This window comes from Lissotriton helveticus, chromosome 7 (genome assembly GCF_964261635.1).
Source record: "Lissotriton helveticus chromosome 7, aLisHel1.1, whole genome shotgun sequence".
In the NCBI taxonomy this organism is placed as follows: domain Eukaryota; kingdom Metazoa; phylum Chordata; class Amphibia; order Caudata; family Salamandridae; genus Lissotriton; species Lissotriton helveticus.
Genome location: NC_136068.1, coordinates 1179038348 through 1179063977, shown reverse-complemented (window position 1 = coordinate 1179063977; position 25630 = coordinate 1179038348). Strand labels below are relative to the sequence as shown.

The window sequence follows — 25630 nt, the reverse complement described above, 5'->3', positions numbered from 1 at the left end:
TTTCTTACAGATATATCGTTACCGAAGGTAAGTAACTTGTTCCTCTACGCCGGAACCACAGCCAAGCTACAGAAAAGACTCCAACGCATCCAGAACGCCTCCGCCCGACTCATCCTGGACATCCCCCGACGCAGCCACATCTCCGGCCACCTGAGGGACTTGCACTGGCTCCCCGTCAGCAAGAGGATCACGTTCAGGCTCCTTACCCATGCACACAAGTCTCTCCACGACCTGGGCCCCAAGTACCTCAACGACCGCCTGACCTTCTACACACCCACCCGCCAGCTACGTTCTACTAGCCTCGCCCTCGCTGCCGTACCACGCATCCGAAGAGCCACCGCCGGAGGAAGATCCTTCTCCTACCTGGCGGCCAAGACATGGAACTCCCTCCCCATCCACCTTCGGCTGACCCAGGACCATCTCGCCTTCAGGAGACAACTCAAGACCTGGCTGTTCGAGCAGTAGCGGACACCTTCCCCCAAGCGCCTTGAGACCCTTCCGGGTGAGTAGTGCGCTATACAAATGTTATGATTGATTGATTGATTGATGCAGCAGTAGAAGGCCAAATTATGCAGCCGGGTTGGGTAAATTATGCAGCAAAAAAAGGCAAATCATGCGATGGAATGCAGCACATTTTGTTAATAGCATTGCTTAATTATTTTGTACTTTTTACACTTGTTAACACTATCTTGGCATTGGGTGCACCTCATTAGTACAAGTGTAATACCTAAATATAGCAATAAGCAACAGAATGGTGACCAAAAAGCCTTTGCAAAATGCCTTCCGCTGGGCAGCAGCATGTGCCGCTGTGTTGTTAGTAACTTTTGAACCGTTTGAGCTAGAAACAAAATGTTCCTTTTGGTAATATCTTCCGAGTATGCAGGAAATTATGGATTATGTGGCAAATGTGGCAAAGCTGTAATTGTGCGAAAATCAACTTGGCTGTACAATCGCATAATTCCAGTGGCCTTGTCTATAAGTTCTGCACACCATGTCACCCCCAATTCAATTCAATTTATTTATTTTTGTTTTGGAACTCCTACGGAGGTCCACAAAAACACATTAACAATTTAAAAAGACAAACATTGCATACAGTACAAAATTCCTTCCTTATACATTACTATAACATGATATCAAACGTAGTGTGAAGTGTGCAAATAATGCTATACTACGTAAAACAATCACATAACCGGCCAATAAAATGTCTTATATACATACTAAGTAATGTGCAAATGATGCAATGAATACAGAGACAATTAAATAGACAACCAGTTGATATTAAGTCGAAACCAGAGTAGTACTGTTAGACAAAATTCTAATAAATAAGCAAAAACGTTCTAAAAAATTGGTATATCTTAAAACAAACCATTTCATTCGGGGGTGACAAAACTAGAGAACGTGCATCCTGAGCGGAGTGAATATTAAATTTGATAAATACTGGTTTTAAAAACACTCGCCTGGCACTTTGCAGTTTTGGACCATGTCACCCCCAAACAAACTAACTTTATTATGGCTCTTGCTTAACCCATGAGGCGGAAATGGTATGTCTTTGTTCATGCCTGCTATTTACTACAGAGAGGTACAGCAGAAGCTATGGACAGCATGTTACGGAGCCTCTCAGCCTAGTGAAAGAGGGGTTGGGAGTAAGCTCCAAAGGAAGAACCCACAGGATGTAGTCCGCCACATGCTGACTCCGCAACCAGGTGTAGCGTTTCTGGAAGAAAGCGAAGGAGAATCTTGCATAGCGTGTATTTGTAAAGCGCACGCACCCAGAATGGTAGCTTGGTGCTGAAAAACAGATGTTTATTGTTACCCAACTCATTTGATCAACCTCAGAAAGAAAAAAGACTGAGTGGAACCACCAGGATTTGAACATGTGACCATGAGGTCAAACACAGGCCCACCAGTGGACACAATATTCCACTGAACCACCAGACCCAGTTTGAGGCTGGCCAAAAGGCAATGAAACTCTAGTATGACTAGAAGACCACTCTGGTAGTGTTTCGGCCTGGCCAGCAGATGTCGGTCGTGGAGCATGTTGTACCCAGAGCGGTTCAAAACCTCTGGTCAGGGACCTATGAGGTGAAAGAGTGAAAGGGGGAGACCACCTACCTGGTGGACCACTTAAGGGTGCTCCATATGATTCGCCTCAAGACTCACTTTGAGAGGTCTGAGGCCACCATGCTCCTGGTGACAGATGATGGGGTGGAAGAGGAGAATAAAAATCTCCCTGACCTTCTGTTTTCCAAGGAGCACAATGGGTCAGTGGAGGGTGTCAACATCTCGCCTACTCTGAATCGAGAAGAGCAGAGGGATGGCCACCAGTGGCTCAGGGAACTATGATATATCTGGCCTACATGGTGGGCGGGGTCAAGGTGCAGCCTCCAGGCCAAGATTGAGACTATCCTTGCCCTGCAACCCCACAAGATTCAGACTGAGGTGAGGGCCTTCCTGAGTCTTACCGAATATTACAGGAGGTATGTTAAGGGATATGGCACCATTGTTGCGCCCTTAACTGAGCTGACTTCAAGAGGCCGCCCAAAAAAGTTGATTTGAACACAGTCCTGTGAGATGGCCTTCTGCACCCTCAAGGATGCCACGTGTACGGCACCTGTGCTCAAGACTCCTAACTTATTCAAGGAATTGTTTGTGCAGATCAAATCAAATCTTTGTTCTCAGCCATAATAATTACACAGCCTGTACATTTATGATTTACAGTCAACTCTAAGATCACAAATTATGAAAATACTAATCTTTTAAGTTTGACGATTTAAGTTACAGGCAATTATGTAGCCAAGGAATGCATTTCTGCATTTTCATGTTAAATATAGTGAGCTAAACAGTAATCCAGATCATTATGGTGTGCTGTAGGGCAAATAATACATAGATAGATGGTAGAAAATATTTAAGTGCTGATAGTTTTGAAAGCATAAAGTGCAAATGCATAGTACATGCCTCAAAATTAACCCTTCAAAGAATCACCATGGTATTGGACAGCATTTACAGCAGAAACTTTTTCAATTAAGATATCTTGGTAGAGACTGCATAATATCTTTTTACAACATAGATCTAGGAAAGGATTAATTTAGTTTAGGACCAATACTTGCTTAGAGCATTATAAAAACGTGTTAACATAAAATGCAAATATGTTAGTCCTGCCCTCAGGGTTAACTCCTCAGAGTTAGCCCCTCAGTCAATCAATGTCTTATTGAACTCAATAACAGCAGAGATCAGTGCTTTCACAAGTGCAACGTTTTCGAGTATCTCATATAAAGTGCAAGTGCGTGAGTGCATCCCTCGATGACAGCCCATCGATCAGTCATCACAAGTGCACGGAATTTAGCAACATGAAAAGACTTTCTCCTCTGGGGTTTCTAGAAAAAGGCCATGTAAGAAGCTGTCTTGGTATATGGTGTACACTTATGTAAGTGTGCCCCTTGCACCAATCGTGACAACCCTCACGGTGAATTTAGTGGTCCTAGACAACCTTAGAAGCTCTCCAAGTGGTAGCTGTGGAGAGAAGCCTTCAAGCGTAGTCCAGATAGAGTATAAAGCAACTTGTTTTACCAGAACATATCTTATTGTTATAGATTAAGTGAAAAACCAAAAAACTGTGTGTTTTAAAAAATATGTATTTATTATAAGACACTCACTAACACATACAGATATCTCCTAGCTGGAGATATACACAATGCACACAATACTTTTCAATAGAAACAGGTAAGTAGCACGTAATACCCAGTGGTCACCAGGGGGAGACCAAACCATATACTAAAATAGTGGCATGCGAACCACGAGTCAAGACTATACACAGAAGACGTAGAAGTTATGTTATGTTATGTTACTATGTTTTTGTATAGCGCAAATCACCACTGGTCTCTAAGCGCTTTCACAGAAAAGGTACACAACATTCTACAACCGGAGGACCACCCGTAACCATACAGACAGTTAAAGTATTGATGTTATCTTTTTAAACAAGTGGGTCTTTAAATCCTTTCTGAAAGACAGTAACGCTGGCTCCCCTTGCAAGGTTGTAGGTAGCTCGTTCCAGATTTGCGGAAAGAGGACCGACAAAGCGTTACCACCCTTAGATTTAAGATTAAATCTTAGTGGAGTTAGTTTACATGCTTTGCCGGAGCGCAAGGCTCTGCCCGGGGTGTACTTTCTCAGGTGGTCTTTAATGTAATTAGGGGCTTCTCCATAGATGGCTTTATGGGCTATACAGAGACACTTAAACTGCACTCGATGTTCAATGGACAGCCAGTGCAGCTTCTATAAAAGGGGCTTCGCTCGTGTTCTCCTCGGTAGGGAAAAAATCAGCCTGGCCGCATCATTCTGCACCACCTACAATTTCCTGAGGAGCTTCCGCGGAAGACCTAAATAAAGAGCATTACCATAGTGCAGCCGGGAAATAATCGTGGCGGACACAATGGATTGCAGTGTTGGGACAGAGAGGATAGGTGAAAGTTTCCGGAGTTGCCTAAGCAGGCCTATACAGGAGCCTACCACCACGAAGACTTGAAGGGCCATAGACAGGTCTGCGTCAATTTTTTTTTTTTTCACAACACTTTTTATTAATCTGCACAAATATAAATGCAAAGCCCCGGTCACCGGGTTCTGTTGCATACATCAATGAAGCAAGCACAGTAGTGTCAGTCATTTTTATGAAATACAAACACCCCCCGGTTGCGCTGCTACCATGTCCCAGTCTACTGAGACCAATAAGGGAAACAATGATCATATGCCAGAACCGTCAGAGCACTTCCATCGTGCTCCAACCCTCCTTAGTGATTAAAATGTCAGAGTGGTGTCGTTTTCCGGAGGGGGGTCAAGGTCCAGCCCCCTGTAGTCCGCCCACCTTTTCCAAATCCTAAAGTGCAAACGGAGGCACCCCTTAGCTAGAAAGATAGGCTGTTCCAGCCCCATACAGAAGTCCATGCCGTTCTTCCTGGCGGTCTGAGGCGGGGCCAGTGGTGCCTTCCAAGCTCTTGCTATGTCCCGTTTGGCCAAGGTCAAACCCAGCAATAACAAGTGACGTTTAAATCGATTGCCTCCAACCCCCTCCATAACATGCAACAAAGCCAATTTCGGTTCCCTTTACAGTTCCTATGCCAATACTTCTGATAAACATCGAAAGACCCCAGTCCAGACCTATGCAGCCCCGGGCAATCCCATGTTGTATGTAAGAGTGTGCCTACCTCAGAGCCACATCGCAGGCACTCAGGAGACCCTATCATACCCGCCCTCCACAGGCGCTCCCTGGTGAAATATGTGCGGTGAAGGTATTTGAATTGTACAAGTCTCAGACGTGTGTAAATAGCCACACCTCTGGGGCTCGCCAGGGCCTCCATCCAGTCTTCCTCCTCTAATTCCCCAACATCCCCCACCCACGCCTCCTGCAGCCTCTGCAGATCCGGGGAACAATGCCGCACCAGGGACTGGTAGATCCGGGACAGTTTTTTATCAGGCAGCTCCCCCATAAACAGTTGCGCTTCAAGTGGGATAAAGTCTGGGAGGGTGTCCATGTCCGACAGGTATGGTGTCAGTGTATGCCGGAGTTGGAGAAAGCGAAAGAATTGAGAGCGAGGCATCCCAAAGTCAGTCTGCAGTTCTTGGAACGACTTCAAGGTGTCTCCTGACATCACATCCCCCAAGGTGGAGATTCCTATGGCATCCTACCCGCCAAAACCCCTTAGGGTCTGCAATTGGGGCAAGCGGCCATTGTGCCATAGGGGGGTCTCCCGAGTAAGGACGCTCCACCATCCCATCTGGCGCAACGCCTGCCGCCAGACGGAGAAGACCACTTGCGTGGCGGATGGAAGATTCCGCCGAAGCGGTGCCGAGTACAGAAGGACATGAATGGATGACGAATCCATCAGATGGCGCTCTACAGCATATGCTGGATACCCCCTGTCTCCATACCACCAGTCATTGAGGACCAGAAGGTGTGCGGCTTGATAGTATGAGAGTAGATCAGATGTGGCGAGGCCCCTCACGTACGTGGACCTAAAGCATGTCCTTAGCGCAACCCTGACTGCCCCACCCTCCCACAGGAATCCGCCCAGTGCCGAATTAATCTGTTGAAACCAGCGAGGCGGAATGGGGTAGGGATGATTCTGTAGTTGATACACCAGTCGTGGGAGCGCCACCATTTTGAAGATGGCTGACCTCCCAAAGATGGATAGTGGCATGTGGCACCATTCCTTCATATCCTCCCGTGTGCGATCCCACAGCGGGGTAAGGTTACGAGCGCGGGAGATACCTGCATCTTCGGAAAAAAGACTCCCAAGTACTACATTCCTCCTGGGGCCAGCTGTAAGTCCGCTGCCCAGTCGCCCGCCGCCCGGGACCCAAAAGGTTGATTTCCCTGGGTTCACATAGAGGCCTGAGGACTCCCCGAAGATCTGCAAGATGCGCAGCAGCCGAGGCCCTGATCGATCAAGGTCTGTTAAGAAGAACAATACGTCGTCAGCATATAATGCTATCTTATCCGTAAGGCCCGGGGACCAGCGAAAACCCTTGAGTTGGGCGTCAATGCGCACCCACGCGGCCAAGGGCTCCATGGCCAGCGCAAACAGGTATGGGGAGAGGGGACCCCTGTCGCGTAGTCTGTGTCAATTTTTAATCCTAAACTTTTAACTACTCTTCCCGGAGTTGGCACCTCACCTAATTCTGGGGGGCAGAAAAGCTCACACCAGGGGCTATCTTGTTTAGTGATGACCAGCACCTCCGTTTTCTCTGCGTTAACCTTCAGAAGATTGTTTGTCATCCAGTTAACCGTAAATCTAAGAAGATTCTTTACTGAGTCTTGCGCCTGGCTAGTGTTCTCGAGTTGGACTAACAGTAGAGTGTCGTCAGCATAGTTAAAAACTTGACAGTTCCTGTGCGTAAGTTCCTCCACTAAAGGTTGAAGATAAATATTAAATAGCAGAGGAGACAATGCAGATCCCTGAGGGACGCCACAGGTCACAGCACTAGCGGCGAATAGTTGATCTCCCATTTGCACTCTCTGAGTACGGCCAGTAAGGAAGGATTTGAGCCATTTGAATGCTTGCCCTGTTATTCCTAGTTTCGATACACTGTTCAGCAAGATGGCATGGCTGACCGTATCGAACGCTGCTGACCGATCCAAGAGAATCAGGGCACAAGGCTTTTTATTATCAGCCCTGATTCTCAGATCGTCAACAACCGTGGCCATCACCAGCTCCGTGCTGTGTTGTGATCGGAAGCCTGCCTGTCTAGTGTGGAGTAGTCCATGTTCCTCCAAGTAGCAGGCAAGAGTATTCAAGACCTGCTTTTCCAAGATCTTTGCTATAAACGGGAATTGGGAAATGGGCCTATAGTTTTTTAAAGCCTTAGTATCCGCTCCTGCTTTTTTCTAGAGGGGGATAACCCTGGCTTCCTTCAAATTCACTGGCAGGTAACCTGATTCCAGTGACTCATTCAATAGATTCAGCAGCTGCCTTTCCAAACCTTGCAAAGCCATTTGGAATATTCTCGGAGGGCAAGGGTCCATTCTGGAGCCTGATTTGATTTGGTGAGCAATTGACGCCAAACTCCCTTCATCCAAGCATGGAATGCTGTTCAGATTCCAGGCCAAGTCCTGGGGATTGGGTGGATCTAGTGTCCTGAGGTCGGTCGGAATTCTAGTAATGTCCATGATGATATCCTGCACTTTCTGAAGAAAGAACTTCTAGAAGGTATCACAGTCTGGGCGATCATTTATTGGGACTTTACCTTCCATCTGCGTTTGTTCCCTCAGGATGGAAAAAATCTCCTTTTGCTTATTCCCGGCACGGCCGATTCTGTCCTCATAAAAAGCTGCCTTCCTCGAAAGGATATCAGCCTTATATTTAGACAGAAGTACCTTGTAGGTTTCAGACTCTGCCAGGCTATAGTTGAGTCTCCACCTTCTCTCTGCTTGGCGCAGAGCTTGTTTTTTCAGTCTTAGAGAGACATCGAACCAGAGGGCTCCTTTTCCTTTGGTTCTAGTCCTCTCTATCCGTTCAGGGGCTAGTGTCAAGAACAGCCTGAAGCCACGACATTAATGCTGTATTTTGTTGGTCTAGGTTCCCCTCACTCATATTTGGGGATGGGGTAGAGAGAAGCGTAGAGACCAGAGGTTCAGCCTCCACCTTCTTCCAAGATCTAACCTTCCTCCATAAAGGATCGGATAATAAAGGTAAAGAATCACACGGAACCCAACATTTAATCAGGGAGTGTCTGACCAAACACAAGGGCTAACATCAATTATCTCTACCCGAGGCATAGAAGACCAAATCAGGTCAAGAGTGTGGCCCTTGACATGGGTAGGGCCTATGACCAATTGTGACAGGTTGAGAGAGGAGAGGTTAATTTCGAACCCTGCCTCTGCAGTGTCTCTGGGTAACTTGTCCCAATGATAGTTGAAATCCCCTACCACCAGGAGATATGTATATCTTGATCCCAGATCTGTTAAAAACTCCAGAAAGGCTTCATTAAAATCTGGGTAACTTTTAGGTGGGCGATACACTACTAACAGCATGATGCAGGAGGATTTCAGGGAGATTTTTATACCCAGAAGCTCTGCGCTGTCACAATTTTCGGCGACAATATGGGTCACCATAATATTTTTTTTAAATAATATTTCAACTCCCCCCACCTCTGCAATCCCCGGGTCGGTTATACCACAGCGCGTCATATTCTAGCGGTAATGCAGCCAGAATGTCAGGGGTAGATGATGCCCCCAGCCAGGTTTCTGTAAGGGCTAGGATGTCAATGTCCCCATCAAGGAGGAGAGAGAACACTTCCAGATGGTGCTTTTGCAAAGATCGTGTATTTAGCACAGCTTCTTTTAGACCCTGGATCGTATGAGTATGGGGCTGTTTCTGAGCCAGTGTGGGTTCTTTCACTCCCCGCAGTAATGACTCCTCTCGTAACCTGGCTAGTGTAGTGCTATCTAGCACCTCGTCGCCAGTTCTTAGGGCCAGAAGTGTCTCGCCAGGGTAAATATGGAGTTGAGTAGGGGTCCTGGCCCCTGGGAGCGGACCCAGTGCCAGGGACCCAAGGAACCACCCGAGTAAGTAACCAGGAATCCCACGGAGGCCCTGTGCAGAGTAGGAACACAACTGCTGGCTCAATACAAGTCAATGGGTAAGTCGTGTTTGCAATTTTAAAAAAGAATGACCCCACCCGTGGGTACTCTAGGAACCAGGATACCTACATTAGGGAAGTCGGATGCATAGGTGTGAAGTGGCGTCGGAAACCGCTGTCGAACCCAATGGACGACTTAAGGAAAATGCAGCTTCTAAAGAAAGTGAAAGTGTCCGATGGAACCCAAAGGTGGATTTAGGAGGAGAAGTACCTGCGAGCAGAGGGTACTGAGTCTAGGCCATTCAGGAGTGACCAGGAGGCACGGAAGACGAATGCCCACCGATGTTGAGTGTTGCAGGAGAGATGATGGTTACCTTTGAGCTGCAGCTGTGTGGACCAGGTGATGCTGCGGAAGAGCAGGAGCCATTCACAAGCTGTCCCAGGTCGGATGTCGAGAGTTGTGGGGTCGGTGTGGGTCTAGAGCACCAACAAGCCTTGGCAACTGCAAACAACGTGGAAAGCTAAGAAGGTGCAGTTTCTGGACAAGCAAGGTCCATGTAACTCACAGCAAGCAGGGGAGTCAGGGCAGCCCCCGAGCAATCCGGGGAGCCCACAGAATTCAAAGATGACCCTCAAGAGGACCTATAGGCCGGAGGCACTGGAGTCACAAGAGGACCTCGAGCCGCTCACCAAAGATGCAGGCCCACTGTGCAAATGATGCAGTTAGGATGAAGATCTTGTTCACTGGAGATGCTTGTAGTTGGGGCTGCTTGGAGCTCGAAGATCTTGGTGGAAGGAAGCCAACAAGCCTTTGCAACTGCTAGTCTACGTGGTGCACAGGGGTTTGGTTCCTGCAACTCTGCCAAGGGATTCTGGCCTCAAACTTGGTGAGAGGACAGGGCTTGCCTTGAGGGATGTGGGGAACCACCACTTGTGCTGCAGAGCCTTTCGGAGTCCTTGAGAGCCCAGGATCTGCAGATCGGTCAGTTTAGTTGGGCTGCCTGCAGATGCAGGGAAGTGACTCCTTCACTTCAAGGGAGATTTCTTCAGGTGTCTTGGATGCCCACATGCCTCGGAAGATTCCTGTATGTTGCACAGGCACAGATGTTGCAGCAGACGAGCAGGGCGACGACAAATAAGCAGCAGGAGTCTTCCCAGTTGCAGCGTTGATGCCCAGAGCGAAGTCCAGCGTGCCCAGATGGGACAAGATTCATTTCAAGACACCACTTCTTCAACCATGACAAATCTAGTGACACACCCTCAAGTTAGCCCTTAAATACCCTAAGGAAAGGATTGGGATGACTCAGGGTTCCCTCCCAGGGGAGTGGTCAGAGCAGTGGGGAGGATACTCCCATGTCCTTTGTCCAGGTTCGTGAGCCAACGACTCCCTGAGCTGGTTTGAACTGGACAATGCAAGGAGGGCTACAAGTTTGCCCTTCAAGCAGACTGAGTGGCGCTGGCAAATGCTCCCACCTGGCCCCAATACACTAAACCCTGTCTGGGAGGTGGTTACACTTCCCTGTGACAGGAACCCTATTGTTCTGCCTTCCCTTGATCAAGCTTGGCTCAGCAGCAGGAGGACAGAATCGTGTCTCTGGTTGGAAGCATCCATGTGGCACTGTCTGGGTCTAGCAGACTGGTACCGGGAGCACTGAGGGCCTCCGGGAGGAGCTTTACAGTGCATGGAATCATACCTCCCACACCGTTTATGGTGTGGGGGTATGATCCCAACATGTTTAATACCAAACATGACTGGGTTCGTTACAACCAGTTTAGAGATGGTTATCATGTAATGACGCATGGCCCCTCTATATATCTTAATGGCTGATGCACTTACAGCCCGGAAAAATGGACTCCGAAAGCTGTAGGGGTGTCCTGCTCATGCAGGTGCACCCTCACACTTAAAACCAAGCATCCTGCCTTCAAGATTGAAAGGTCTGCATTAGGGGTGACTTATGAGTTTTAAGTGCAGTGACCCTAGATATGGGTAACCCTATATCTTTCGTAAGTGGTGCTAGCACAAGTGTACACAGGCTGCAATGGCAGGCCTGTAGTTAGTTTGAGTGGTCCCTTATGTGTGGCATAATACGTGCTATATCCCATGTGGGACCACTGGGGTACCTATGCCCTGGGTACCTCATTACCATATACTAGTGACTGATAAGGGTACACCAGTGTCCGATCTGGGATGTACCCAAGTACGTACCATACCAATTTAGGGGAGAAGCACAGATACTGGGGTCCTGATTAGCAGGACCCCAGTCAGACTAGTCAGAAACAGCATAACACCAGGCAAAAAGTGTGGGTAACCATAAAAGCAGATCCTACTTTCCTACAGGCCACACGTTCTCCTTTGAAATATCTAGAAAAAGGCCACATGTTTGTCTGTACAACATGGGTCTAGGAGAGAGTTAATTTAAGTCAAAACAATTGATTGCTTAACATGTTGCAGAACCCTCACAACATTAAATGCAGGTACTCTAGACCTGCCTTTAACATTACGCTCTCTGACAAATAACATATTATTGGACTTAATAGCAGCAAAGGAAAAAATGCTTTCTCCAATGGATTGTTATAGCATTGAACTGGGAGAAGGTTAGTTTTGTTCGGTTTCTTGCTTGGAGCATTAAAAAGCTTTGGAGAGTGCTGTTTCTGGACTAATAGTTGTCATAAAGAATGTATAAATCTTATGTTGGACTATGCGTTCGAGTTCATACAAGGCTTTAACAATTTGGACCGATGGTTGTCTTTGAGAATTGTTCAAATGTTGAATTCATCTATGCTTTTGAGTTCAAGTAGTATGGACAATATTTCCTGAACTCATACTCGACTTCTAAGCAACGTAGACGTAAGATGAAACAGCCTAAACTATTTTTTTATCATCTAATCTCATGCGAAGTTCTATAGCTTCATTACTCTTCCTGATGTATTTGAGAAAGAGCGGGCGTAGATCGTATTTCTAAATTATAAACGTTTTCTGGCATAGCTGAAGAAAATGGGTAATTGTTTCCAGACCTTCCCCTGAACAGTGGCACGGATCTACAGAACAGTGGCACGGATCTACACCCTTCATCAGGCTTTGTTGAACATCTTTTGATTACTGAAGCCACCTGCAACGTACCCAGACGTAATTTTAAATAAAGAGTTCTCGTTTCCTTTAAATGAAGAGTTCTCTTTTACGCTGGGAAGATGTCTTCCAAGACTGCAATCTTGTTTAAATGCTATATAACGTTTTACTGCCCAGCTCTTCTTTAATTGATTTAGGTGCAACCAGATTGACTTTATAACCAAATCGAGGCTAGCCTTAGTAATGTTTTCTGGGTAGGGCCAGAGGTCTTAGAGTCCAATAATATAGAGCATGTTTGATATATGGGCAAACCATGGTAATAAGGAGTAATTTTGATTCTTCAAGATATCTGATAATGTGAGTCTATACGAAGTGAGCTCTTCTTTGGACCAAATACAAATCCAATATTTTACAAGTGCTAAGGCAATAAAATCCTCCTTTTTTTTAATGCCTAAATCTACTCTCAAGGCATCCAGCAGAGTTCCATGGCCCAAGTGCAGTAACCGTCGTAGAAAGATGTTCTCAGTAATTTGGATGGATGGAGTTTATACCCCGAACCTCTGAGCCATATATACTGGTAGCCCTTGCTTTCATTTTATACATCAGCATAGCCGAAACTACTAAACAGTTTCCAATTGATTCTACAAATCTCATCACCGCACCAGCTTGCATCCAAACAAGTTCCCAGACGATCGTAGGTGGTCATGAGATGCAATGGCTTGTTATAGACCCTAAAAGTTGCTTTCAATTTGTTTTTTTGATTGAGAATCATATACTTTGTATTTCCAACATTGATGGTAAGACTTCCAGTGGCACAAAAGGACTCGGAACCTGCCAAAAGTTGGTGCATTGATAACTCTGTTCTAGCTATTAATCGCAAAGAGTAGAATTGGAATCAGCTATTTATTTTGGGCACATCTAAGTCAAGGTTCATTAATGAATTTGCGAAGTCATTTATTTAGCAATTAAATAAAGTTGGTGCTAGCACGCAAACTTGCTTGATGCCCAATTCTATTGGGATCGCAGCAGTGTAATTGCCTCTAGTGCTATTTTTCACCCGGGTATTGCCAGAATGCAGTGCAACTAGTAGCGTTAGTGGCTTACCTGCGACTCTCAGTTCTTTTAAGATTGGCCATAGTGTAGGTCAAACAACAGGATGTATGACATTACAACGCATGTTTTTACCACGCATGCCTTTACAACGCGGTTTTTACAACGCATGCCTTTACAACGCATAGTGCTTTGGGGCGCTGGATAGTGAATTGTTTAATTTACTATTCCAACTCCAGTCCCCGTGGATAGTAGGGAAGGTGTTGGATAGTAAATTAAACCTATTCCCTATCCTAGAGCGCCCCCCAGCGCAATGCGTTGTAATGGTTTGCGTTGTAAAAGTTGCGTCGTAAAGGCACTGCGTGGTAAAAGTTGCGTTATAAAGGATGTTTCCCCAAACACTATCAAAAGCATTTTGAAGATCGATGAAAACCAGGTGTAGAAATACCTTTTTGACGGATATATATTTTGAACAGATAAGATTTAGTCTAATTACTTGGTCCACTGTACTCTGGCCTGTCCTGAAGCCCACTTGATACAGGAATGTGAGGTATTTTTCTTCCAACCACTGGTCTAAAAGATTGATCGGTAATTTACTGGGAGAGCTCTAGGCCTCTTCTTGTGTAAGGGAACAGTTAATGATTTTCTCCAAGAGAGTAGTATCTACTCTTGAGACTAGCTGTTGTGTGGTATCTACTCTTGAGACAAGATTTTATTGCAAGACACTGTTGACCATAAAATTAGAGGGTTTCGTTAGACATCTGTTGTACTTTTGTCCAGTTCAGCAGCTTTGTGCGGCTTTTGGTGTAGGATTGATTCAACAACTTCCTTTTCAGTGAAATCATTAAGTTACCCCAGATTAAATTGCTGAATGGAAGAACTAGCTGCAACGATCAAGGGGGTACAGGACTTTGAGATAGCTGCTGTGGTTTTCTAATGGAGGAGAAATTAATATATTGGTTTTGAGTTTTTACTTTTGCACCTTCAGGTCACCTTTTCCACAATTTTATTTTAGTTGTGATTATTCCTTCAAGACTGTATTATCTCCTGCCACAATCCGATTCTGTGAGGCCAAGCCAATTGTTCCAAACTGTCTATTATGTCCTGCATTCTGATAAAGGGTTGTAAAATGATTAATCCAGGATTGTGGGTTTATATTGAATTCTAGATTCTTTTTTGGACACTCGCAGCCACATCTTTGATCTCCCAGAATATTTGAGAGTTATTGCGTTGTGTAGAGCTTGCTAGAGCTTTCGAAAGTGATTTTATTTCTTGAACTTTATCAGATGTTTATACTGCTTTCTAATGTTGTGGAAATTCTATTGGCTGGATCTGGAAACATTTGCTCGAGCAATACCCCTCGCTCGCTCCGTGGGGTGGCTCCATTCATCTCCGTGTGCCGTCTTCTTCGTTAGCATTGGTTATGACCTCGCGGTCACCTATACAAGTGCCACCCAGGCATCTGCTCTTTTCTTTCCGCACCAGTTTAGCGCCGATCCGGGAAAAACTACCCCTCTGTTGCCTTTTGACAGGCCTTTTTCAACTTTTTGTCGACTTCGTCTTTTTTTCTTCGTGTGCGAGGATTTCCTAGAAGGAAGACAGGGTTTAAACCGTGTGGCGCCTGTCACCGTGCCATGTCTGTAACTGACCCCCACTTCATCTGTCTTTGGTGTCTCGAGTGCGACCACAACTCGAAGTTGTGCTCGGACTGTCGGGCCATGGCTCCAAAGACCTTGTGGGAGCGGGCTATAAAACTCCTTGAGGCCCAGCAGTCGACACCATCCAGTGAGACTCTGCTGGAGTTCCCGGTCCCGATCAAAGTAGAGGTTGCAGGACTGCTCCCGAGGCCCCAAGTACTTTTCTTTCCACTCTAGGGTATCGGGACACTCTGGAAAGAGGCCCAAGAAAAAGAAGTCTAAGCAGACTTCATCTTCACCTAAACTGTCGTCCATCGCTGAACGAGGTAAAAAACATCGACACTCTAGTCACGGTTCTATGGAGCCGGAGACAGGGTCGACTTCACGCTTCCCTCCCTTTCCAGGGAGCTGGACCGACCCCTACTCGAATTAAAGTTTTTTACGAGGCCACGCCCTGCGTATTTGAGCGGGCCGTCCATCTGGTGAGCCCTCGGCCTGCGGGGTTGGAAGGGACCCCATCAGATTTGGCACAGTGGGCTCCGGCCACAGCATGAGTGGGGCCTTCAGGATTCGATATGTGATGGCATCGGTCATGCCATTGAGACTTTCTCCAGCATTGGACCCAAAGTCGGTGTCTTCAGGGCTACCAACACCAACTGGTGGCTCCAGCCCCATCCTTATCCTTGACACAGAACGACGTCAACAGAACCCAGGCCTTCTATGTTGTCGCTTGAATATTTTGATGATATTTTAGGCATGGGAATTGATTGGGAGGGGGTCTATGGATTATTTAGAACACCAGGATGTTTCTGCAGAGCAGATATGTGGTATGGGGTACTTGGGGAGGCCAGTGGACTTGACAATTCCCCAGATACTGGCATGCTCTCTCCACCAACTGTGGCTACGGAGTATGGGGCATCTTATGCCATGGTGGTCAAGAGAGCAGCCGAGGTCCTCGGACTGGAGTTGCCCTCTGTGCTGGTCAGGACTAATCTCGTGATCGAAGTGCTTCAACCTGGGGCTTCCAAACCTGAAACCCTTTTGCCCTTCAATGAGGCACTAACTGAGGTCCTTTTAGGCACGTGGTCCAAGCGTGGCACAGGGGCTCCTGTGAATAGGGCAATTGCACGCCACCATCGTCCGGCTCAGGCGACCCAAAGTTCCACAGCAACCAACCCACCCCTGAAAACTTGGTGGTGCAGGCATCTACCTCCCAGGGCGCATTCTCTTCTGCCCCTCCGGATAGGGAATCCAAGATGCTGGAATCACTTGAGAAGATGTTTTTTTTAGTTTGGCTTTGCGGTCGGAGAATACTGCATTCTTATTGGGCTGTTTTTCCCACTTCCTCTGAGAGACTGTTGCGGAAGTGCTGCCACAAGTCCCGGAGGAGGCCCGGGCTGTGCTCTCTCAGGCGATTAAGGACAGTAGCGATGCAGCAAAGTTCGCCATAAGGTGTGGCCTTGACATGACTGATTGGCTGGGCAGAGCACTTTCATCGACAGTGGCCTTGCGGCGCCACACCTGGCTTAGAACATCTGGCTTCTCGGGGGATGTCCAGGCAAACTTGATGAACATTCAGTTTGATGGATCCGATCTTTTTGGGGTCAAAGCAGACTATGTCCTAGAACGGTTTAAGGACTCTCGAGCTACTGCCAGATCCTTGGGCCTCTCTTCTACACCTCGTAGTCAGTCTAGCTTTCGTCCCTTTCGTGGCAACGGAAAAGGGTTCCAGCTGTGTCAGCCCTATCCCATCCACCATCCTGCACTGACTTCCCAAGTTATGCGGGGGCATGGATGCGGTTCATTCCATCCTAGGAATGGAAGCCAGAAGTCGTCGGCCACCCTGTCCTCGACAGCCGCAGCCTCCAAGCACTCCTAGTCTGACTCTGCAAGGCCACACCACAGAATCCATCATCATTTCCACCACTGGAGGTCCATAACATTAGACAAGTGGGTCTTGCAGAGCATTCAGGAGGGCTATTCTCTGCCTTTCCTTTATTTCCCTCCTCCCATTCTGCCAAATAAAGAACAGCTGACGGATAATCATTTCAAATTGGTCCAAGAGGAAATTACAGCTCTCCTGGCTAATGGAGCTATAGAGAGGGTCCCGGATTCAGAAGTAGTCAGTGGCTGTTATGCCTGCTACCTTCTGACACCAAAAAAAGAAGAAAGGGTTGCAGCCCATTTTAGATCTTTAAACTGTCCACCTCTTTCTCAAGAAGGAAAGCTTCAAGATGCTTACTGTAGCTCAGGTCTAGTCTTCCCTACACCAAGGAGACTGGATGATAGCATTGGACCTCCAGCATGCGTATTTTCACATTCCCATCCTGCAGACCACAGACGTTACCTGCTGTTCAAGGTAGGCTTGAGAACTTTCAGTTTACTGTGCTCCCCTTCGGTCTTACCAGTGCCCCTCAGGTGTTCACAAAGGTGATGGCAGTGGTCGCAGCTCAACTGCGCAGGTTAGGAGTGTCAGTTTTACCCTACCTCGACGACTGGCTGTTGAAGGCTTCCTTGCCCCAGGCTGTCGTCTCTCACCTTCAGACTACAGCGGACCTCCTGCATTCACTGGGGTTCTCTATAAACATGCAGAGATCACACCTGACATCTTCTCAGATGCTTCCTTTCATCCTAGCTGTTCTTGACACAGTGCATTTACTGTTCTATCCGCCTGAGCAGAGAGTCCAGGATACTCAGGTTATGATTCCAATGTTTCAGCCTCTATCCTGGATTTCGGTGAGACAGTCTCTGAGGCTGTTTGGCTTCATGGGCTCCTGCATCCTGTTGGTAAAGCATGCCTGGTAGCTCTGCAGTAGGACCTGAAGTTCCAGTGGCGCAGATTCATGGAAATCTTACTGACGCGGTCCAGATCTCGGAAGGAACTGCGAAAGATCTGCAGTGGTGGTTGACGAACCACGAATGGAGAAGGGAGAGGGGCCTGCCATTGGCCCAATCAGATCTCAGACATGACAGATGCGTCATTTCTGGGATCTGGCGTCTATCTGGGAACTTTTGGAGATGATGGCACACTGGTCTCCAGCGGAGTCGGGGCTCCACTTCAATTTGTTGGAGCTTCGAGCATTTCGGCCGTCATTGAAGGCATTTCTTCTCTCTGTCAAGGGGAAGGTAGTGCAGGTGTTCATGGAGAACACCACTAGCATGTGGTACTGCATCAAGCAGGGCGGGGTGGGGTCGTGGACCCTTTGACAAGAGGCCCTCCGTTTCTGTACATGGCTGGAAAAGCAGGGCATAACCATGGTGTTTCATCACCTACCATGTACTCTGAACGGCAGGGTGGACGAACTCAGCTGTCGATGCCTGGCAGGTCACGAATGGCATTTCCAGTCTGAGGTGGCGCAAGGTCTCTTTCAGCACTCGGCAGATCCTTGGTTACACTTGTTCGCTTCCGAAGAGAACGTACAGTGTTGGCAATACTGCGCACTGGAGTTTCCAAGGCAGCTATTGCTCGGCAACGCCTTTCGTCGCAAGTCGAGCTCAGGCCTGTTGTACGCATTTGAGCTGATACAACTTCTGCCCAGGGTTCTGAAGATGATCAGGAACGACCGGGCCCAAGTCATTCTTGTGGCTCTGGACTGGGTGATGAGTGTCTGGCATCCAGAGCTTCTGAAAGTGACCATCGATCCTCCGATCAGGCTGCCCCTTCGGGAGGATCTTCTTTCGCAGCAGCCGAATCTGTCAACCCTTCGCTACTATGCATGGAGATTGAGCGGCAGCAGTTGATTGCTTTTGACCTTCCTCTTGAAGTATGCAACGTTATTTTGGCAGCCAGGCAGCCCTCCACTAAGACGGTATAACTCTGCTGTTGGCAGAAGTTTGTATTATATGTACAGAAATGTCTATTCTCTTTTTGCTTGTTTTTCCACTGTTTTTCTATGAATTCTAACCCTTGCTCAGCAGGGCTCTGCTTTGGGAACTCCTTTTAAAGTTTTCTTTATTAATCTTTCCATTAAAGATAACCGGGTACATTACAAATTACACAGTTCAATTGCCCTTATTGTGCATCTCCTTTACAATTATAGACTTTGACACCACTTTGCCCTTTCCACTACTCCCTCCCCCCTCCACACATTTGTACCTGTTCCCAGGAAGGGGGGGGGGGGGAGTTTCAGTCATCTCATCTATCAATACCAAGTTGTAGTCCCCACCAGGCTCCAGAAAAGGTCTCCTTAGTAAGCGTTCCACTTTCCCCAGACCTGCTCCTACATCCTAGGGCAGCCCCTACTTTCATACCCTGTTTTTCCGCTATCATGCACCAGTCCAGGTCTTCCGTCCAGTCTCGTAACCTTGGTGTGTTTGTCGCCCCCACGTCTTAGCTACGTTGTGATTAACAAGTATTAGTCCAAGTATTACCTAGCTTCTTTGGGTATCATTGAGATAGTTTGCTTCCCATATATTGAGGCTGTTCCATTTCGGGGTGGGGGCCATCTCTATTCCTGTCGCCTCGCTCAGTTTATGGACAACGGCTGTCCAGTATTGTTGTATAAGGGAGCAGTCCCAAAGTGTGTGATAGTGCGATCCTTCTTGGCCACAACCCATCCTACGAGTTGGGTCGGGTTGTTGCCTCTACCCATTTTAGACAGACTCTAAATATACTCTGTGGAGTATTTTCAATTGTAGTAACTGGAATTTGGTCAATATGGCCACCTTTCATGGGGACGCATGGGCTTTGTACTAGTCCTCTTCTTCAGGTCACCTACATCTGCTTGCCTCCACTCCCGGAGTCCACTGAGAGGGTCTGTGGAATTATTAACCAGTTTCTTGTAAGGATATTGCCTTACGGTCCATGCATTCTATAAGAATTCTGTCTAGTGGGGAAGATTCTGGGACATACGTACCTTTGGTCTGCTAGCTCGTGTCTGCTAGCTCGTATTCAAGTTGGCTTGTTGCAAAGAGTATCACGTCCCCTCCTGCCCATAGGTCACCCACACAGGATATGCCTATTACATACTGTAGGAAGGTAAATCCCTGACTATGGTTGCCCCCAACTTTTTGCCTGGTGTTTTGAGCACGGTATACACAAATGCCCGAGGGGCACGAAAAACCATATACTCTAAAACTGGTATGCGAAATTACTAGCAGGTAAGTACAGTACTAATAGGCTTTGGAATCGCTAGGACTTGACTAGTGAATCGTTAGATTACTTATAGGAGACCTAGGGTACTCGGGTGCAGAGTGTGCACTCTCACGCGGGATGCGGGACAAAGTGTTTGGAAGCTAGCAAAGGCAAAGTTAGTGTTCACGGGCGAACCCGACCTGGTAGGGAGAAAACGACAGTGGATCCTGACCCTTGGATAGTGAGGCTATGCTGGGACACCGAAGTGCCGAAGTTACCTAGCCCAGGGGCTGCAGCTGCATAGGTCTCAAAAGACGTCGGGAATCCTCGTTGCCGGACCAGGAGCCTGGAAGAAAGATGCTGGCAGGCGACCAGTGAAGATTGTTCGAGTTGATCCAAGCCTGGATCTGGAAGAAGGACGATACCTGAAAGCAGAGGGGACCAAGTTCGTGACTACTAGCCAGTAGTCAGTGGGCACCAGGAGGGCACCGGATGGTAGTCACCTCGACTAGGTGAGTGGGCGACGCTGGCTCTGCAGATCTCACGGACCAGGAGGCGTTGTCGGCGACCAGGATGGAGAGGCGAGCTGTCCCACGATGGATGAAGCTGTCGGCGTCGAAGTTACCCAGGAATGGGCAACAAGCCTTGGCAAATTCAAGCCCACGCGGTGGACTCAAAATGGCGTCTGGAGTGGACCAGGAGGGTCCGGGGTGCTCCTCTTCGGGAAGGGAGCAAGGGCCAGTCTGGAGCAACCAGACCAGCAGCAGTGATGTCGTCGGGCGTCGTTCAGAAGGCCACAAGCCAGCGGGCTAGTAGCCAAACAACGCGGTGAGCAGCAGAAAGCAGAAGGGCCCCACGCCGATCGTGGAGATGCTGGGGGGCTGCTCTTCGGTGCTGGAGCTGCTCAGGGTCGGGGCTTCTCGGACCCCAAAGCACTCACCAGGAAATTACTCGGCGGGCTTGCTGTGCAGAAGTCGTGCAGTCTTGAAGATGGCCGGTCCCTCGAGGTCTCGTCGCACCCACGGTTCTCAGCTTGGCTGTAGAGGTGGGTAGAGGTCAGAGGTGCCAGGGAAGCCGGTTCTCGTCGAGCTGGGCAGTCGGATTCCGGAGGAAGGACGTGCAGCAGACCGCAGTGTTCTTGATGGTGCCTGCGGATGCAGGGTGACTACTCCTTAGCCACAAGGGAGAAATCTTAGGAAGAAGTCTTGAGTTCCTTTCGTAGAAAGTAGTTTCAGGATTCAAAGATGATCTGATTTGGAAGGGGGCCAGTCTCTACCTTTATCTGGGAAAAGGGGGCTGGCACGCGACTAGGTCCTGCCCTAGGGGTGGGACCAGGAGGGGGGTGGTTACACCCACTTCCTTGGCGGGCTTTTCCCCAGCACAGGGTCTGGAGTGTCCCTGGAACTGGTTCAAGCCAGCCTATGCACAGTGAGCACCGGGGTGCCACGTGCAGTCACCTTCCTCTGTAGCCCTGCCTACCTACAATACACAAAATCCTGTCTGGGACGGTGCTGGCACCGCCCCTGGCAGGAAACCCTTTGTCCTTATCTCCTGCTCTGGGAGGACTCCCAGCAGCAGGAGGGCAGACTTGTGTCTCGGTGGCAGCATCCATTTTGTGGAGCTGAGGCGCTGTTTGACTTTAACCGGGGTTACAGGTTACATACATGTCGTGTCCCTCTAGAAGGGTGGAATGCTAACCCCGTCGCCAGAATTGGCGAGGGGTTAGTATTCCAATTCGTATGACACCTTACTCGACATGTTTTGATAAAGCGATACCAGAGTTGGCATATAACCGCGAGGATTATAATGCACTTAAGAGTATATGGTATGCGATATCATGGAAACGGCTAAGGGATAGATCCCGAAAGCCGCAGACAGGCTCAGCTCATGCCAGAGCACAATCTCACACGATTCCAAGCACTCTGCCTTCAGGATTGTTAAGGCCTGCCATAGGAGTGACTGATAGGAGATCTGTGTGTCCATTTTAGGGTTAGATATACGTATACTATATCTAAAGCAAAGGGTGAGTACACCACCTTGCCCCAGCTGTCGTGCAGCCAGTTGTGTCAGATTTGGATGGCCAGCCAGGGGTGGCATAATACATGCTGCAGCCCCTGGTAGGCCCTGGGTACACCTATGCCCTGGGTACCTAAGGTACACTGTACAGGGACTGATAAGGTGACTCAGTATCCAATTTAGATATGTACCTAAGGTACATGGAATCCATTTTACAGAGAGAGCAGTAGGCCTGGGGCCCTGAATAGCAGGGTCCCAGGCCAACTAAGTCAGAAAACCAGCAAAACACCAGGCAAAAAGTTGGGGGCAACCATAGCCAGTGCTGGTACTTCCTTATATGGCCACTCAGGCAATATAGGCTTACCTGGCAAGGCTAGCCTTATCTCCTTTCGTTTGGGGGGGGGTTATGTAGGAAGGTAAATCCCTGACTATGGTTGCCCCCAACTTCTTGCCTGGTGTTTTGCTGGTTTTCTGACTTAGTTGGCCTGGGACCCTGCTATTCAGGGCCCCAGGCCTACTGCTCTCTCTGTAAAATGGATTCCATGTACCTTAGGTACATATCTAAATTGGATACTGAGTCACCTTATCAGTCCCTGTACAGTGTACCTTAGGTACCCAGGGCATAGGTGTACCCAGGGCCTACCAGGGGCTGCAGCATGTATTATGCCACCCCTGGCTGGCCATCCAAATCTGACACAACTGGCTGCACGACAGCTGGGGCAAGGTGGTGTACTCACCCTTTGCTTTAGATATAGTATACCTATATCTAACCCTAAAATGGACACACAGATCTCCTATCAGTCACTCCTATGGCAGGCCTTAACAATCCTGAAGGCAGAGTGCTTGGAATCGTGTGAGATGGTGCTCTGGCATGAGCTGAGCCTGTCTGCGTCTTTCGGGATCTATCCCTTAGCCGTTTCCATGATATCGCATACCATATACTCTTAAGTGCATTATAATCCTCGCGGTTATATGCCAACTCTGGTATCGCTTTATCAAAACATGTCGAGTAAGGTGTCATACGAATTGGAATACTAACCCCTCGCCAATTCTGGCGACGGGGTTAGCATTCCACCCTTCTAGAGGGACACGACATGTATGTAACCTGTAACCCCGGTTAAAGTCAAACAGCGCCTCAGCTCCACAAAATGGATGCTGCCACCGAGACACAAGTCTGCCCTCCTGCTGCTGGGAGTCCTCCCAGAGCAGGAGATAAGGACAAAGGGTTTCCTGCCAGGGGCGGTGCCAGCACCGTCCCAGACAGGATTTTGTGTATTGTAGGTAGGCAGGGCTACAGAGGAAGGTGACTGCACGTGGCACCCCGGTGCTCACTGTGCATAGGCTGGCTTGAACCAGTTCCAGGGACACTCTAGACCCTGTGCTGGGGAAAAGCCCGCCAAGGAAGTGGGTGTAACCACCCCCCTCCTGGTCCCACCCCTAGGGCAGGACCTAGTCGCGTGCCAGCCCCCTTTTCCCAGATAAAGGTAGAGACTGGCCCCCTTCCAAATCAGATCATCTTTGAATCCTGAAACTACTTTCTACGAAAGGAACTCAAGACTTCTTCCTAAGATTTCTCCCTTGTGGCTAAGGAGTAGTCACCCTGCATCCGCAGGCACCATCAAGAACACTGCGGTCTGCTGCACGTCCTTCCTCCGGAATCCGACTGCCCAGCTCGACGAGAACCGGCTTCCCTGGCACCTCTGACCTCTACCCACCTCTACAGCCAAGCTGAGAACCGTGGGTGCGACGAGACCTCGAGGGACCGGCCATCTTCAAGACTGCACGACTTCTGCACAGCAAGCCCGCCGAGTAATTTCCTGGTGAGTGCTTTGGGGTCCGAGAAGCCCCGACCCTGAGCAGCTCCAGCACCGAAGAGCAGCCCCCCAGCATCTCCACGATCGGCGTGGGGCCCTTCTGCTTTCTGCTGCTCACCGCGTTGTTTGGCTACTAGCCCGCTGGCTTGTGGCCTTCTGAACGACGCCCGACGACATCACTGCTGCTGGTCTGGTTGCTCCAGACTGGCCCTTGCTCCCTTCCCGAAGAGGAGCACCCCGGACCCTCCTGGTCCACTCCAGACGCCATTTTGAGTCCACCGCGTGGGCTTGAATTTGCCAAGGCTTGTTGCCCATTCCTGGGTAACTTCGACGCCGACAGCTTCATCCATCGTGGGACAGCTCGCCTCTCCATCCTGGTCGCCGACAACGCCTCCTGGTCCGTGAGATCTGCAGAGCCAGCGTCGCCCACTCACCTAGTCGAGGTGACTACCATCCGGTGCCCTCCTGGTGCCCACTGACTACTGGCTAGTAGTCACGAACTTGGTCCCCTCTGCTTTCAGGTATCGTCCTTCTTCCAGATCCAGGCTTGGATCAACTCGAACAATCTTCACTGGTCGCCTGCCAGCATCTTTCTTCCAGGCTCCTGGTCCGGCAACGAGGATTCCCGACGTCTTTTGAGACCTATGCAGCTGCAGCCCCTGGGCTAGGTAACTTCGGCACTTCGGTGTCCCAGCATAGCCTCACTATCCAAGGGTCAGGATCCACTGTCGTTTTCTCCCTACCAGGTCGGGTTCGCCCGTGAACACTAACTTTGCCTTTGCTAGCTTCCAAACACTTTGTCCCGCATCCCGCGTGAGAGTGCACACTCTGCACCCGAGTCCCCTAGGTCTCCTAGAAGTAATCTAACGATTCACTAGTCAAGTCCTAGCGATTCCAAAGCCTATTAGTACTGTACTTACCTGCTAGTAATTTCGCATACCAGTTTTAGAGTATATGGTTTTTCGTGCCCCTCGGGCATTTGTATATACTGTGCTAACTTAAGTATTTTCGTAAGAGTTTTGTTGTGTGCCTAGCACCCTGTCCTCATAAAGAGTACAGGGTTGTTGTGATTCTAATAAATACACTGTTTATTTTCATAACACTTGTGTGGTGTCCTTTCACTGGGTGTTCAAGGGGTAATGTGATGGTAAAACAGCTGGCTTAACACGCCCTCTAGAGTCTTAGCCTTAGACTGCTCGTATCCATGCTACTAGGATAGCTGGTCTATAAGGTTGACTTACAACCAATCATCAATAAGGGTTGTTTGGACTGATATATAGTGATCACTAGAATAGTGAGCACTGCACATCAGGCCAACTTCTCACACATACCATCTGCCAAAGCTGCCAAATGTGCCCAAATTCCCTAACCTTTCTGCATCCCATAGAGGGGTATACTGTGTTATTTTGTTGTTCCCTCCCTCACCCCTCTCACATTTGTTTCTGGATCTTGTGCCAAAGTTGGACTGTGTTCTCGGTCGGGCCCGTCGGGGATAAGCGCCTGGGAGCCGTGTGAAGAGCTTTAGTAGATCCCGTTTTGCCTAATACGTGTTGATCCATTCAGTAAGCAGGCTCATCAGGCAATTGATACACACCTTGGTAAATGGCTAATAACTGCGCTGCACAATAATATTTCCGTATATTGGCCAGTGCTGTGCACCGGTTGTACCATCCCCGTACTAGTTTCTGAAGTGCTATTCTCTGCAGCTTCCCGTTCCATAATAGTATCCTTCATTCACTTTCTACTGCTAGGAAATACCTTAACGGAACTGGGTATGGTGTATTTTGCAGGGTAGCTCACTCATAGGGAGCGTGGCAATGTTCTCCAGTGTTGCACATCCCCTTGCAAACGCTGCACCGGGGTCAATAGATTACATTGATGAAAAAGAACTGGATCTGTG

At 48.5% G+C, this 25630-nt stretch overlaps 1 protein-coding gene across 4 annotated transcripts in view; it reads left to right on the top strand.

Moving 5' to 3' along the window:
• Positions 1-25630, top strand: part of HELZ (helicase with zinc finger) — a 1775655-nt gene that overhangs the window by 1485562 nt on the left and 264463 nt on the right. The gene's annotated exons all lie outside the window — the stretch shown is intronic.